The sequence below is a fragment of the Hylobates moloch genome, unplaced genomic scaffold (assembly GCF_009828535.3).
Source record: "Hylobates moloch isolate HMO894 unplaced genomic scaffold, HMol_V3 SCAFFOLD_9, whole genome shotgun sequence".
NCBI classification, from domain to species: domain Eukaryota; kingdom Metazoa; phylum Chordata; class Mammalia; order Primates; family Hylobatidae; genus Hylobates; species Hylobates moloch.
In genome coordinates this window covers 9,553,111-9,568,536 of record NW_026652284.1, presented here as the reverse complement: position 1 = coordinate 9,568,536, position 15,426 = coordinate 9,553,111, and the positions used below count along the sequence as shown (strand labels likewise).

The 15,426-nt window shown below is 46.0% G+C and overlaps 1 protein-coding gene across 1 annotated transcript in view; it reads right to left on the bottom strand.

The window, feature by feature from the left end:
• Positions 1-6,297, bottom strand: part of KIF1B (kinesin family member 1B) — a 170,583-nt gene extending 164,286 nt beyond the window's left edge. Inside the window, exon 1 of the mRNA XM_058443749.1 lies at positions 6,124-6,297. The gene's annotated coding sequence lies outside the window, so the exon portion shown is untranslated. The remainder of the gene's footprint in view (positions 1-6,123) is intronic.
• Between the last annotated feature and the right edge of the window lie 9,129 nt (positions 6,298-15,426).

Sequence of the window (15,426 nt, the reverse complement as noted above, 5' to 3'; positions counted from 1 at the left end):
GACAAGGTCAAATGAGACCATGGAGCAGGATGCATTAATTCATTTCTTAATATCCGTCTGCTTTTCTGAGTAAAAGGGCATACCTTTTATTTTTCTGAGTGAAAGGGCATACCTTTTTTTTCCTTTGCTCCATAAAATCGCTCTACTGATTCCTCAGTTTTCCATTTATTTCATTCTGCCCCTATGTTGCAGTCAGTAGTTCCCTTACCTCTCATATACTAATACTTTATTCAGTAAGTTTGTTAGAATTAAACAGAAATGCAGTCTTTTAAATTCCATACTAGAATTAGCCAGGCATGGTGGCGCACGCCTGTAGTGCCAGCTACTTAGAAGGCTGAGGCATGAGAATCGCTTGAAACTGGGAGGCACAGGTTGCAATGAGCCAAGATCGCACCAATGCACTCCAACTTGGGCGACAGAGCAAGACACTGTCTAAATTAATTAATTAATTAATTCAATATTAGCACAGTTTGTTATACAAAAACAAATTTGAAACAAGTAGCTATTTAAAAGATAATATTTTCCTCTGGATTACATTTTAAAGCGTGAATTATAATTTAAAGAATGAACATGTACCCAAAAATAAATTTTTGTAGCTATGAAAAAGTCCTCCTTATATCACATTTTGCATTTCTCAGTCCAATACTTTCCATGAAGACCAAGCAGGTTTTCGGACCAAACACTGTGCTGCTGACAATGGATATACTGATAAAATGGCCCCCCAAAACTTAAGCATTGGTGTGTGTGTGTGTGTGTGTGTCTGTATGTAGTCACTATTTATTCTTGATTTTTGACTCTGTGGATAAAAGTTAACCATGGGGCATGCTGTGGAAGTTCAAAATGAATCATATATTAGAAAAGCAGGCTAGGCGCAATAGCTCATGCCTGTAATCCCAGCCCTTTGGGAGGCCAAGGTGGACAGATTATTTGAGGTCAGGAGTTCGAGACCAGCCTGGTCAACATGGTGAAATCCCGTCTCTGCTAAAAATACAAAAATTAGCTGGGCGTGGTGGTGCAAGCCTGTAATCCCAGCTACTCAGAAGGCTGAGGCAGGAGAATTGCTTGAACCTCGGAGGTGGAGGTTGCAGTGAGCCAAGATCACACCATTACACTCCAGCCTGAGTGACAGAGCGAGACTCCATGTCAAAAAAAAAAAAGCCTCTTTCTGTATTCTAACCCAATCCAAGAATCAGACTACACAAGAGTAGTCTCCTGACATATCAGATTTTCAATCTCCAATATGGCTAAACAGGCTCAGTCATGCTCCCCAAATGTTTTAACTACTATCTGGCCAGGCTCAGTGGCACATGCCTGTAATCCCAGCACTTTGGGAGGCCGAGGTGGGTGGATCACTTGAGTCAGGAGTTCGAGACCAGCCTGGCCAACACGGTGAAACTCCGTCTCTACTAAAACTGCAAAAATCTGCTGGGCTTGGTGGCAGACGCCTATAATCCCAGCTACTCAGGAAGCTGAGGCAGGAGAATAGCTTGAACCTGGGAGGCGGACGTTGCAGTGAGCCAAGATGGCATCATTGCACTACAGCCTGGGCGACAAGAGCAAAACTCTGTCTCAAAAAAGAAAAAAAAAAAAAAAAACAAAGAAAAGGGGTCTCACTTTTTCACTGCCCAGGTTGGAGTGCAGTGGTGTGAACGAAGCTCACAGCAGCCTCAAAACTCCTTGGCTCAAGCAATCCTCCCACCTCAGCCTCAGGAGTAGCTGGGTACTACAGGCATGCATCACTGCCCTGTTTATTTTTTATTTTATTTTGTAAAGGTATTTGAAGAACATTTCTTCCTTTTACTCAAAGAAGCTGTTGAAAACATTTAGTACATATCTATCTATCTATCTATCTATCTATTTATCTATCTATCTATCTACGTATCTATCTATCTACCTATCTATCTACCTATCTATCCATCTATTTACTGAAACAGGGTCTCACTCTGTTGCCCAGGCTGGAATACAGTGGAACAATCACAGTTCACTGCAGCCTCAATCTCCCAGGCTCAAGCAATCCTCCTCCCTCAGCCTCTGGAGTTATTGGGACTATAGGCACATGCCACCACACCTAGCTAATTTTTTTTTTGAGACGGAGTTTTACTCTTGTTGCCCAGGCTGGAGTGCAATGGCTCGCGATCTCGGCTCACCGCAACCTCAGCCTCCTGGGTTCAAGTGATTCTCCTGCCTCAGCCTCCCGAGTAACTGGGATTACAGGCATGTGCCAGCACACCCAGCTAATTTTGTATTTTTAGTAGAGACGGAGTTTCTCCATATTGGTCAGGCTGGTCTCGAATTCCTGACCTCGGGTGATCCGCCTGCCTCAGCCTCCCAAAGTGCTGGGATTACAAGCATGAACCACCGCGCCCGGCCACCAAATTTATTTTTAATAGAGATGAGATCCTGCTTCACTGCCCAGGCTGATCTCGAACTATTGGGCGCAAGCAATCCTCTCACCTAGGCCTCCCAAAGTGCTGGGATTACAGGTGTGAGCCACTGTCCCCAGCCCTAGTAAGTCTTTATTTTTTATTTTTTTGAGACGAGTTTCACTCTTGTTGCCCGGGCTGGAGTGCAATGGCACGATCTCAGCTTACGGACAACCTCTGCCTCCTGGGTTCAAGTGATTCTCCTGCCTCAGCCTCCCGAGTAGCTGGGATTACAGGCATGCACCACCACACTCAGCTGATTTTTTTGTATTTTTAGTAGAGATAGGGTTTCCCCATGTTGGTCAGGCTAGTATCGAACTCCCAACCTCAGCTGATCCGCCTGCCTCGGCCTCCCAAAGTGCTGGGATTACAGGCATGAGCCATAAGGCCCGGCCTATTTTTTACTTTTAAGATGGAGTTTTGCTCTTATTGCCCAGGCTGGAGTGCAATGGCACGATCTCAGCTCACCGCAACCTCTGCCTCCCAGGTTCAAGCGATTCTCCTGCCTCAGTCTCCCGAGTAGCTGGGATTACAGGTATGCACCACCATGCCTGGCTAAATTTGTATTTTTAGTAGAGACAGGGTTTCTCCATGTTGGCTGGTCACAAACTCCTGACCTCAGTGATGCACCAGCCTCGGTCTCCCAAAGTGCTGGGATTACAGGCGTGAGCCACCGCACCCGGCCGTACGTATCTCTTTATATCAGGATGTTTATAACAATTTTCTCTTAGAACGTCTTTAGAATTTAATACTAGGAAAAAAGGTTTCTCTTGACAAACTATTAGGCTTTCTTTTACCAGAATGAAAATTGTACAATTTATCTTTCCCTTTTTGCATTAAATTCCATGTTTCCAAATTAAATTACAATAACCACATTAGCCGAGGCAATCTATACATTTACTTTTTCTTGTTACACAAATTTTTACTTATTTATATTTTAATAGCTTCACTGTATATATTTGTGGTAAGCTGCTCAAATCCTTTCTAGAAGTAGTAACTGGTATAAATTATAAATAAATAAAAACTTCCTGTAATAGCCTATTCTGCTATTTAACACTGTAAATATGTTGTATAGTTGAAGTTCTAGTTCCTAAAAACAAATAAAACCAAACAACACAGCAAGCTTTTAAAAGTTACATAAAGATCGGCTGGGCGTCGTGGCTCACACCTATAATCCCAGCACTTTGGGAGGCCAAGGCGGGTGGATCACTTGAGATCAGTTCAAGACCAGCCTGGCCAACACGGTGAAACCCCATCTCTATTAAAAATACAAAAATTAGCTGGGTATGGTGGCACATGACTGTAATCCCAGGTACTCGGGAGGCTGAGGCAGGAGAATCGCTTGAACCCGGGAGATGAAGGTTGCAGTGAGCCAAGGTCACACCGCTGCACTCTAGCCTGGATGACAGCGAGACTCTGTCTCAAAAAAAAAAAAAAAAAAAAATGTTGCACAAAGATTTATGTTGAATGAATTTAATAGCCATGTGAGTGGCCAGAAAAACAGCAGTTTCAGAAGACTGAAACCAGCCCACAAACAGAAGTAGCCAAAAGTTCAAGGAAGAAAAAAACGAAATGAGTAACATACTTAGTACTCCAAAAGTGTGAAGTATGCCTCCTGGTTTCAGCAATAAAGGCTGGAAACCAGAGCAACGGCAGTATCCATGAAGTGGGGGGGGGCAGGAGGGGACACTGAAGCCAGTCTGTAGTGGGTTGGCACAGAAGTGGGAAATGCCAGTATCCATGATACTGTCAGAGCCTGGCTATGATGAGCAGGAGAGAGCAAATAGGAATGAAGGATTTATTGGAAGGAACAGAAACGAAGGAGGGTTTTTCCTCCCCCCATTCCTTTATTTATAATAGGAAAGACTTGCACATTTCTATACTTTATTCAATAGCTATTTACTGGGTGCCTACAATGCAACAGGCAGTTCCTGGGAAAAATAATCAGTGAACAAAAAAGATAAACCTCCTTGTCATGGAGGAATTTACATTCTAGTAGGGAGAGGGAGAACATTAAAAATAATAAATCAGGTATAGAGAATAGAGAATGTAATCAGCATCATGGGGGAGTACAGCAAAGTCAGGGGGATCAAGATTGTGGTGGGAAGGAGTGTTGTGCAGGTGCATAAATGAGGTCAGGGTGGGCCTGCTGACGTGCTGAGATTTAAGCAAAGACTTGAAAGAGGTGAAGGAGTTAGCCAAGAAGATCTCAACGGGAAAAGTATTCCAGGCAGAAGAAAGAGTAAGAGCAGCCAGGTGCGGTGGCTCACGCCTGTAATCTCAGCACTCTGAGAGGCTGAGGCAGGCGGATCACCTGAGGCCAAAAGTTCAAGACCAGCCTGGCCAACATAGTGAAACACCGTCTCTACTAAAAATACAAAATTAGCCAGGCTTGGTGGCGGGTGCCTATAATCCCAGCTGCTCAGGAGGCTGAGGCAGGAGAATTGCTTGAACCCAGGAGACTGCGCCTCTGCACCCCAGCCTGGGAGACACAGCAAGACTGTCTCAAAAAAAAAAAAAGAAAGAAAAAGAGGAAGAGCAAGGGCCCTATGGTAGGACTGTGCCTGGTGTGTTAAAGAACAGTGGAAAAGGCTGGGCACAATGGCTCACGCCTGTAATCCCAATATTTTGGAAGGCCGAGGCGAGTAGATCACCTGAGGTCAGGAGTTTGAGACCAGCCTGGCCAACATGGTGAAACCCCATCTCTACTAAAAATACAAAAATTAGCCGGGCATGGTGACACATGTTTGTAGTCCCAGCTACTCGGGAGGCTGAGGCAAGAGAATCACTTGAATCCGGGAGGCAGAGGTTGTAGTGAGCCAAGATCAGGCCACTGCACTCCAGTCTCAGTGACAGAATAAGACTCGGTCTCAAAAAAAAAAAAAGAACAGTGGGGAAGTACTGCAGGGAAAAGAAGAGTAACCAATACTGCAAGTTCCTACAGATTAGAACAGTGCTATCCCTAACAGAGGCCAAGACAGAGTAACCTCTTTCTCACACTGGAGGAAAGAATGGAAGAAGGAGGGCAGAGAAGTTTATAAGTAGAGGAAGGGAAAGCTCAGGGAGTCCATGTCCTTTTTTCCTATGAGGTGGCAGGCAAGGTATTCTGCCAAGCATGGGGCAGTGAGAGGTTTGAGTCAAGGGGTCCAGATTTTATAATAGCAACTGTGGAGAAATGGGGAGGGAACTAAGCAGAACTGCTCCGACAGGGACCAAAGACAGATTTAAGGGAGACCTCAGATTACACCTTAATTGTGGCACTAATCCCCAGCACTATGTAGGTTTCTCCATGACACAGAGTAAGACTGGAGGGTATGGATGGTAGGGATGATGTGAGGCTGGCTTCTGCATAGTAAGTCCTGAAGAATAATTAGAAAGAATAAAAACTGCAAGCAATGCAACCCAGAAGTCGTGGTATAGAAAAGGAAGGAAAAGAAGTAAAATCTGGAAGAGGCTGACGGTTTAGGAGACTTAGAGTAGGAGAACACACATAAAGTGATTATGAAAGTGAAAGCTATCAATTATCACAGTTTAAGACTTGAAGGTGAATTTGAGACCTTAACATGATGACTAAGTTAAAGATGTGGCCATAACACTAAACAACTAGAGCAGAATGAAGCCAATGTTTGCTTAAGTTCAATTCAAGAAATTTTACAGTTAAGGGTAGTTACAAAGGAAACTCAGCATAGTGATTACTTACTAGTACTTATGATCTTGGGGAAGTTACTTGGCCTGTTTTAGTTTCATCTGTAAAATGGGAATAATAGTATTTATTTCATATGGCTGCTATTAGGATTAAATTAGTTAATAAATGTAAAGTGCTTAGGAAAAAGCCTGGCACACAGAAAGTGTTCAATATGAGTAAGCTATTTTATCACTATTGTTGTTCCTGTTATTATTTATATAGTCATTGACATCTGCCAAGATGATGTCAAAAATCTGGATGAAAGAGAGAACTAAGCCAACAATATAGTAATCCAAAAGAGCAATGGGGCTGGGCACAGTGTCTCATGCCTATAATCCCACCACTTTGGAAGCCTGAGGTGGATCACTTGAGCTCAGGAGTTCAAGACCAGGCTGGGCAATATAGTGACACCCCCATTTCTACAAAAATTTTAAAATTAGCTGGGCATGGTAGCGCATGCCTGTAGTCCCAGCTACTCGGGAGACTGAGGAGGATCACTTGAGCCCAGGAGGTCAAGGCTGCAGTGAGCCATGACTGCGCCACTGCACTCCAGCCTGGGCAATAGAGTAAGACCCTGACTCAAGGGGGGAAAAAAAAGGGCAATGGTAGAGGATAGTATGGTTGAATGATATGCTTTGGTATAAACAATGTGATATTAAATATAAAAAATAGGCCGGGCATGGTGGCTCATGCCTGTAATCCCAGCACTTTGGAAGGCCAAGGCGGGCGGATCACAAGGCAGGAGTTCGAGACCTGCCTGGCCAACATGGTGATACCCCGTCTCTACTAAAAATACAAAAATTAGCTGGGCGTGGTGGCAGATGCCTGTAATCCCAGCTACTTGGTAGGCTGAGGCAGGAGAATCATTTGAACCCGGGAGGCGGAGGTTGCAGTGAGCTGAGATCACACCACTGCACTCCAGCCTGGGCAACAGGGCGAGATTCTGTCTTAAAAAAAAAAAGAAAGAAAGAAAGAAAGAAAGAAAGAAAGAAGTAAAGTGTGAGTTCCTTGAAGGTAAAGAACTAAATCTCTACATGCACCCTCAGTTAATGGGTAATGCCTATAGTAAAAGAGCATCAATGAATCAGTGGCCCATTAACCAAACAGTTCAACTCCAAGAAGTCCAAGGCATCTTTTTATTTTTGGCAGGCAAGGTCTGAGCCCAGAGTGGAGTGCAATGGTGCTGTCATAGCTCACTGTAATCTCGAACTCCAGCCATCCTCCCAACTCAGCCTCCGAGGCACTAGGACTATAAACACACACCACCCACACCCAGATTTTTTTTTTTTTTTGGTAGAGATGGGGGTCCTGCTATGTTGTCCAAGCTTGTCTCAAACTCTTGATGTGAAACAATCCTCCCGCCTCAGCCTCCCAAAGCACTAGGATTACAGATGTGAGCCACTGCATCCGGCCCAAGGCACCTTTTGCAGGTTTTTCCTACCACAGTCACATCTGTTTAATTTCTATTCTATCCTGATAAGCTGCACAAAAAAAGTTCAAGAAGTATGCATATTTATTCACACTCTTTCATGGAATCCAAATATTCACCAGTATCTGTTCAAAGGAGGCCATCTTTCAAAGAGAAATACATGAAACAGACACAAAATATCTTTAACTTCAGAGCATTATGAAATTATATCATGTTAGTTTACAAGACCAAAAGGATATGCTTCCTCATGGAAAAGATCTACTATGATTAGCAGCCTGGGAAGGGGATTACAAACAGGAAGGCAGGGGGCCCATTGTCCTTTACTTTGTACCCAGGACAAGACCACAGTGGGAAAATGGGCTAAAAAGCTTTGGCCTTAAGAAAGACCCCGTTGGCAGACTTTCTTGGACACTTATTCCCTGCACAAAATCAAAATGGGAAAGAAGAGAGAGAGAAAAAAGGAAAAGTGCATTCATATCTGGTCTTGAAAAGGAAAAACAGTCTGTTTTAAGCCTTAAAAGTTATACTTAATTGGATAAATTTTGGAAAAACACTTATCAGAGCAGAGCTACACATACTCATAAAATCTGGCCTCCGTATCAGATTCACAATCAGGTCTGATTTTACCAAATGCTGAAATTATTTTTAATCAAAAATGTTCAGATCTTTATACTAATAAAGTAACTCTAAAAATTAAAAACTTAGAAATATTTCTAACTTAGGGCATGGAATTTCAAAAGAGACATTCTGTATTTCTCTCATATTTAGTGTAATGCAAAAAACACTAGTTTCTGTTGAAGTTACATTTGATTCAACAAGTTTTAAAAGTAAAGCTTGATGACAAAAATAACAAAAAAATAGTGTTAAGACTTTGCTTAGCAAAACCTATCTAAATTTTTAAAATGTATACACACACACACACACACACACACACACACACACACATATATATACACATTTTTTTTTTTTTAGCCAGGGTCTTGCTGTTGCCCAGGCTAGCCTCAAGCAAGGGAGGGCTACCTCAGTAGCCACCTTGGGAGGCCACCTCAGTCTCCCAAATAGCTGGGAATACAGGCATGAGCCACCATGCCCAGGTATTTATTTATTCATTTATTTTTGTAGAGACAGAGTCCCACTGTGTTGCCCAGGGTGGTCTCGAACTCCTGAGCTCAAGGGATCCTCCTGTCTCAGCCTCCCAAAGTGTTGGGATTACAAGGCATGAGCCACCGCACCCAGCCCAAAATTTTTTACATAGTTCAACCTGAGAAGTTATGAGAATGTATTTATTAACAAATTGAACTTGAGTGAAAGCAAAGGCCACAAAGAAGAAAGCAGGCATGCCATCTCTCCAGGTCCTGTCCACATCTAGGATGTAGGAAAGAACAGATCTACAGACTCATGCTGAACCCAGTTACTGATCATCTCCAGACCTGCTTTACAATACCAACCTATGTGCAATTCTCATATTCCACCCTCAAACGGTACATTAACAACTCCACTTGCTCTGTAATCCAACAACCATACCAACTTAATCAGAAAGCACCATCTCACTTCTTAGAGGAACACAAGAACTAGATTTTGTTATGACTAAACTAAGGAGACAAAATGCCAGCCTTTAAATAAAATATCCACCATGATATCACCTCTTAAGAGTTATTCAAATCTCATCAGCACACTTTCATCAGGCTCAGACAGGCACATCATGACACAAAGCGGAATGTTCAATGGTGGCAGAACAGCTGCCCAGAGCAGTAAGAGATATGAGCAAGGGATCTGTTGACAATCTAATTTCAGCTACCTCGAGATTCCACAAAGATGACAGCCTGCGTCCTCAGAAATGCCGCCACTAGCCTCGCCCACTATCAGAATACTCTGGTTTACTTCTTCTCTGCAAGTTGAGCGACTCTGAAAATCTATCCATCCAATGCTCTATGGCTACTCGAGGCCTCCATACTGATACAGTGGCCTTAGCAATTCTCAGATCGGCCTATGCACATGTAAAGCATCAGCAGGCCTTTCACAGCCCCCGCGCTGGACGCAGAAGATGAATAGAGAAACATGGAATTTCACCCCAACAAGAATGGAATCTTGAAGGCAGTTCACCTTGGAAGCTCACTTAGCAATCAAGGAAAAAAAAAAGTGATCTGGAAGCTCCATTCTGGCGTTAGGGGCGGGAATGTTTTGTGTTGCATGAACAATGACTAACTTGCTCAAGCAGCCTCCCAACCCCCACAACTTGGCTTCTGGTCTGGCCAGTCACCCTGAAAGCTGCCAGGGCTGTCACTCGGTGCCTTCCAGCAACTGGACTTGGCTCCTAAAGGATTTGTCAGATCATCCTCCCAATATGGCTGCCCGAGTAATCCCAGTCGGCTGAACGCCGAGACCACACCAGCCTTCCTCACACCTGGCCAGCATCCAACAAGCCCCCTCCCTTCCCATCGCACCCCTCTTTCCAGGCCTCGAGCCCTCGGCTCCCCCAGCGCCAAGCGATGACCTTTCCTATCGCCATCTGGCAAAGGGCATAACCACATTCCCAACCGAAGCCCGATGCCCACCATAAGGGGGGAAAGGGGAGAGGGAAAATGAGAAACCATGGCTTCAAACGGAGCACAGCCGTCCCCCCGGGCTGCAACGTGCGCGGAGCCCAGGGAACGGCCAGGCAGCGGCGGGTCTGGAGAGCGCTGGGCACAGCCGGGGCCTGGCAGCGCGGGGGAAACGGAGGGCCGGTGCAGGGCACTGCGGGGGCCCCAGCCGACCGCTGGACGCCAGCCTGGGACTCGCTGCTGGCCTAGGGAAGGGTCCCCTCCCCCAAGGGCGAGGCTCCCGCACCCGGCGCCGGTCCCGCGCTACCTCCCCTCAAACCCCGCCCGGACCCCGACCCGGCCGCTCCTCCCCGCGGGAGCGGCCCCCTCCCCAACCCCGCGGCCGCGGCGCCAACCGCCGCCCGCCCCGCCGCCTTACCTCAGCCGGCTGCAGACCGACAGGCGGACCGGGTCAACAGGAGCCGCGGGGCGCGGGGGCGCAGGGGGTCGGGCACCGACGCACCTCAGCGCGAGCAGCGGCCGCCGCGAGCCGCAGGGCGCCGCTCCGCAGCCCCATCACGCAGCAGCCCCGCACCGCATCGAGGTGGGAGGTGGGCAGTGGGCGGCGGACAGGAGTGCGCGAGTGCGGGAGACCAGGGCGCAGCGACGGCCGGCGGTGACGGCTGCGGAGGACGGGGAGCGGCTCCGACGCGCGCGGGCGCCTCCCAGGACCGCCGCCGTCAGACTGCCCCGCTTCGGTCCTAGCGAAACTCCGCCCGCAGTCGCCGGCGCGGGACACCGCCCCGAGCTGGGCCACTGCGCGTCACCTCGTATCCGCCCCGGCGCCCGCGACGGACGCAGGGTGTGACCAATCACAGCACAGAGCTCGGGGCGGCCAGCCAATCGCAGGGGGAGCCGGGGAGTGGGGCTGCTGCCTGGGGCTGCAGGGACATGGAGCGCCCCCTGGTGGCCCTCGGGCCAGCTTGGTGAGGGGGTGCGGGTTGGCCAAAGCCGGAGCCCGGAGTTCCCTCCCGGGTGACCCCCAAGGGCATTTGTCGGAATCAGCCGCCCCCAGCCACCCCGATAATCCGCCTTATACGGGGACAAAAGATTGACTGAGTGGAGCGGGGCGGGGCCCAGGGGTCCTGACGCCCGCAGAGGAGCTGGGACCAACATGGGAGGCGCCGAGAGTGGAGTCATTGTCAAACGGAAAACATCTCGCAGGCTGAACCGGCCGAACGCGGCGCGGTGGGAGCGGAACCCCAAGAAGGGATGAGCGCATCCCGCGGGAAGCTGCCTGGCCTATTCTTACCGAACCCGAGCACAACACCTCCCACGCGCCACCTCGGGAGAGAAGGCGGAATGAGTAATGGAAAAGCATGACTTGGTGGGCATTCCACTTGTCTCCTTGGGAGACCGCGGAAGGGCTGTGAGGAGAGGAACAAACGCTTTGCACCGTCCCTGAGTTAATGAGCCCAGCCCCCTTCTGGGAGATGCCCTTGAAGGAGGGAGAGTGGAAGTCAGAAACCCGGAGGACACAAAAGAGGTGATTTCTTTAAAATCAGATTTAGGTTCAGCTGGAAAGAAAAATCTCACTGTTCAGAAACAGTTCAATTCAGTACTTAATAAAATATAATCTTCAGTGATAATATATTCAATTATCAGGCCCAGGCCGAGCACTATTACTTTATAAGGTTGTGAATTTTATTTTTTTATTTACTAGCAGACATTGAAAGTAAAATCACATTTCTTCCCCTGAATTAAATACAGTATTATTGTGAGTAAAAGGTATTATGTACAAGCATATGCACTAAAACATCGAAATTAATTTTCTACACTAATAATTCTGGAAAATCTCCACCACCACTCAAGTCCTCAGACTCTTCATCCGCTTTTATTGATCGCTTCTCATTTTACTTAGAATTTAAACTCCACCTACCTGCAAAAGGATTTGACATAGCTTACACTAAAGCATAGAGCAGTGAAATCGTATAGCATTAAAATAGGCATAAAATTCATAATAATAAAATAAAAGACTTTTTAAAAGATGTTTAAGAGGCATGCCTAGAAAGAAAAATTTTTTTGTTTTGTTTTGAGACAGTTTTACTCTCACCCAGGCTGAGCTCAGTGGCACGATATCAAATCTCTGCAACCTCCGCCTCCCAGGTTCAAGCGATTCTCCTGCCTCAGCCTCCCGAGTAGCTGGGATTACAGGTGCCCGCCACCACGCCCAGCCAATTTTTTTTATTTTTAGTAGAGACAGGGTTTCACTATGTTGGTCAGGTTGGTCTTGAACTCCTGACCTCAGGTGATCCACCCGTCTCAGCCTCTCAAAGTGCTGGGATTACATGCATGAGCCACCGCGCCTGGCCAGAAAAACAGTATTTTAAAAATCCAGAGTCAAGGAAATAGGTTGCCACTGAGCACAGAACTCAGCTCTTAGCTTCCTGAAGGCTAAGAGTAAAATAAAACTATAGTAGGTTAATAAACAGGAACTCATCAATTCAACAGTAGACACCACTTCATCATAGCGTGGACCTCCTTGGGTAAGTACTGTGATGAGCACCAGGGAGAGTTACAAAAACCTGGGTGGCTGTATTGTTTGAGCTCTCAATGGAGCACAATCTAAAAAGAATCTAAAACGTAGTGAAGAACCAGGCGCGGTGGCTCATGACAGTAATCCCAACACTTTGGGAGGCCGAAGAGGGTGGATCACTTGAGGTCAGGAGTTCGAGACCAGCCTGACCAACATGGCAAAACCCCGTCTCTACTAAAAAATACAAAAATTCGCCAGGCGTGGTGGGCATGCCTGTAATCCCAGCTACTTGGGAACCTGAGGCAGGAGAATCACTTGAACCCGGGAGGCAGACGAGGCGGTGGTTGCAGTGAGCTGAGATCGTACCACTGAACTCCAGCCTGGGAGATAGAGTGAGACTCTGTCTCAACAAAAAATAAAATAAAATTTAAAACAAAAACGTAGTGAAGAGGGTGTGATTGTGATTGGCAGGAGAAGCAGCTAGCCAAAGGGCACACAGAAGGGTCAATAAAGGCAAAGAAGGCTGCTCCGGGATCCAAGGCCAAACAGCCCACTCTGCATAAGCCTTTTGCCTCTCTGACAGATGAAGTCACACTGTCCAACCAGTTTCTCAGATTACAAATTCTGTATAAAAGCATCTCTTTAAAATAATAAATAAATTACTAGAAAATTGAATGTAGCCATGATCTGGTAGGGCTGTCTCTGAAATGCAAGGATACAAGAACATCAGAAGGCTAGTCATGTGGTGCACTGCCACACTCCCATCACAATCACAATCACAATCAGGTTTCTGGATACAAAATCAACACACAAAAATCCAAAGTGTTCCTTTTTGGTAGGAAGACTTTATTATTACTATTATTTTAGACAGGGTCTCACTCTGTCACCCAGGCTGGAGTGCAGTGGTGTGATCACAGCTTACTACAGCCTCAACCCTTGCCCCGTGGTTTAATCCATCCTCCCACCTCAGCCTCCTGAGTAGCTGGCACTATAGGCACACACCACCACACCCAGCTAATTTTTCTATTTTTTGTAGAGACAGCTGGTATCCAGCTCCTGGACTCAAGTGATCCATCAACCTCAGCCTCCCAAAGTGCTGGGACTACAGGTGTGAGCCACTGAGCCTGGCCGTTATTGCTATTTTTAATGGGATCTTTTTAAAAAATCAAGTCTTCCCGGCCAGGTGCTGTGGCCCATGCCTGTAATCCCAGTACTTTGGGAGGCAGAGTAGGCTGATCTCTTGAGCCTAGGAGTTTGAGACAAGCCTAGGCAACATAACAAGACCCTATCTCTACAAAAAATACAGAAAAAAAAAAAAAGTAGCCAGACGTGGTGGTATGTACCCATAGTCCCAGCTGCTTGGGAGGCTGAGTGGGAAGATCAATTGAGCCTGGAAGGTCAAGGCTACAGTGAGCTATGATTGCACCACTGCACTCGAGCCTGAATGACAGAGTGAGATCCTGTCTCAAAAAAAAAAAATAAGAAAAAGAAAAAAGCAATAAAAACTATTTAATATTTAAGAATAAATGCACCTGTAATCCCAGCAATTTGGGAGGCCCAGGTGGGTGAATCACTTGAGGTCAGGAGTTCAAGACCAGCCTAGCCAACATGGTGAAACCCAGTCTCTACTAAAAATACAAAAAATTAGCCAGATGTGGTGGCGCATGCCTATAATCCCAGCTACTCGGGAGGCTGAGGCAGTAATCTCAGCTACTCTGGGAGGTGGAAGTTGCAGTGAGCTGAGATCGTGTCATTGCATTCCAGCCTGGGCGAAAGAGCGAGATTCAGTCTCAAAAAATGTAATAAATAAATGAGCAAGATCTATATGGGAAAAAGGTATATACAACTGTACTGAAACACATTAAAGAAGCCCTGAATAAATTGAGAGGTATTCTTTATTCTGCAACAAGAAAAAAAATAATAAAGATGCCAGTTCTAAGCAAGTTAATCTATAAACAATGTAATTCTAATCAAAATTTCAACATTTCAGATTTTCTATGGAATTTGACAAGGCGATAGTAAAATTTATATGATAAATATATCCCATGTCCCTTTTTTAAAAAATCATCTAACAAAGCCACCCATGGCAATTTTGAAGAATGAGGTGTAGGGACTTGCCCATAAGTTAGCCAGATTCTCAGTAACATCGTGCAGATTGGTACTCTGTTGTATTGACAAGAATATAGAAATATAAAAATGGAACATCCTGGCTACTCAGGAGGCTGAGGTGGGAGAATTGCTTGAACCCAAGAGTTCGAGGCTACAGTGTGCAATGATCACGCCACTGCACTCCAACCTGGCAACAGAGCCAGGCCTTGTTTCTAAAAAAATAAAATAAAAAAGAACAGAATAGAGTTCAGAAACAGACCACATGGGTATAGGATCATAACATATGACTGCATTGGCATTACAAATTAGCGTGGGGAAATGGAAAATATAAATGATAAGTAGCACTGAAATGATTGCTTAACTATATGGTTACAAAAAAATAGATCCTGGCTGGGTGTGAGGGCTCATGCCTATAATTCCAGCGCTTTGGGAGGCTGAGGCAGTAGAATCGCTTGAGGGCAGGAGTTTGACACCTGGGCAACATGTTGAAACTTTGTCTCTACAAAAACTACAACAACAACAACAAAAATTAGCTGAGTGTGGTGGCGTGCCTGCGGTCCCAGCTACTAAGGAGGCTGAGGCAGGAGGATCACCTTAACCCTGGGAAGGCGGAGATTGCAGTGAGCAGAGATTGTGACACTATAGCCTGGGTGATAGAGTGAGACCCTGTCTCAAAAAAAAATAAAAATTAAAAAGGTGCAGGATAATAGGTGCAGGACAGT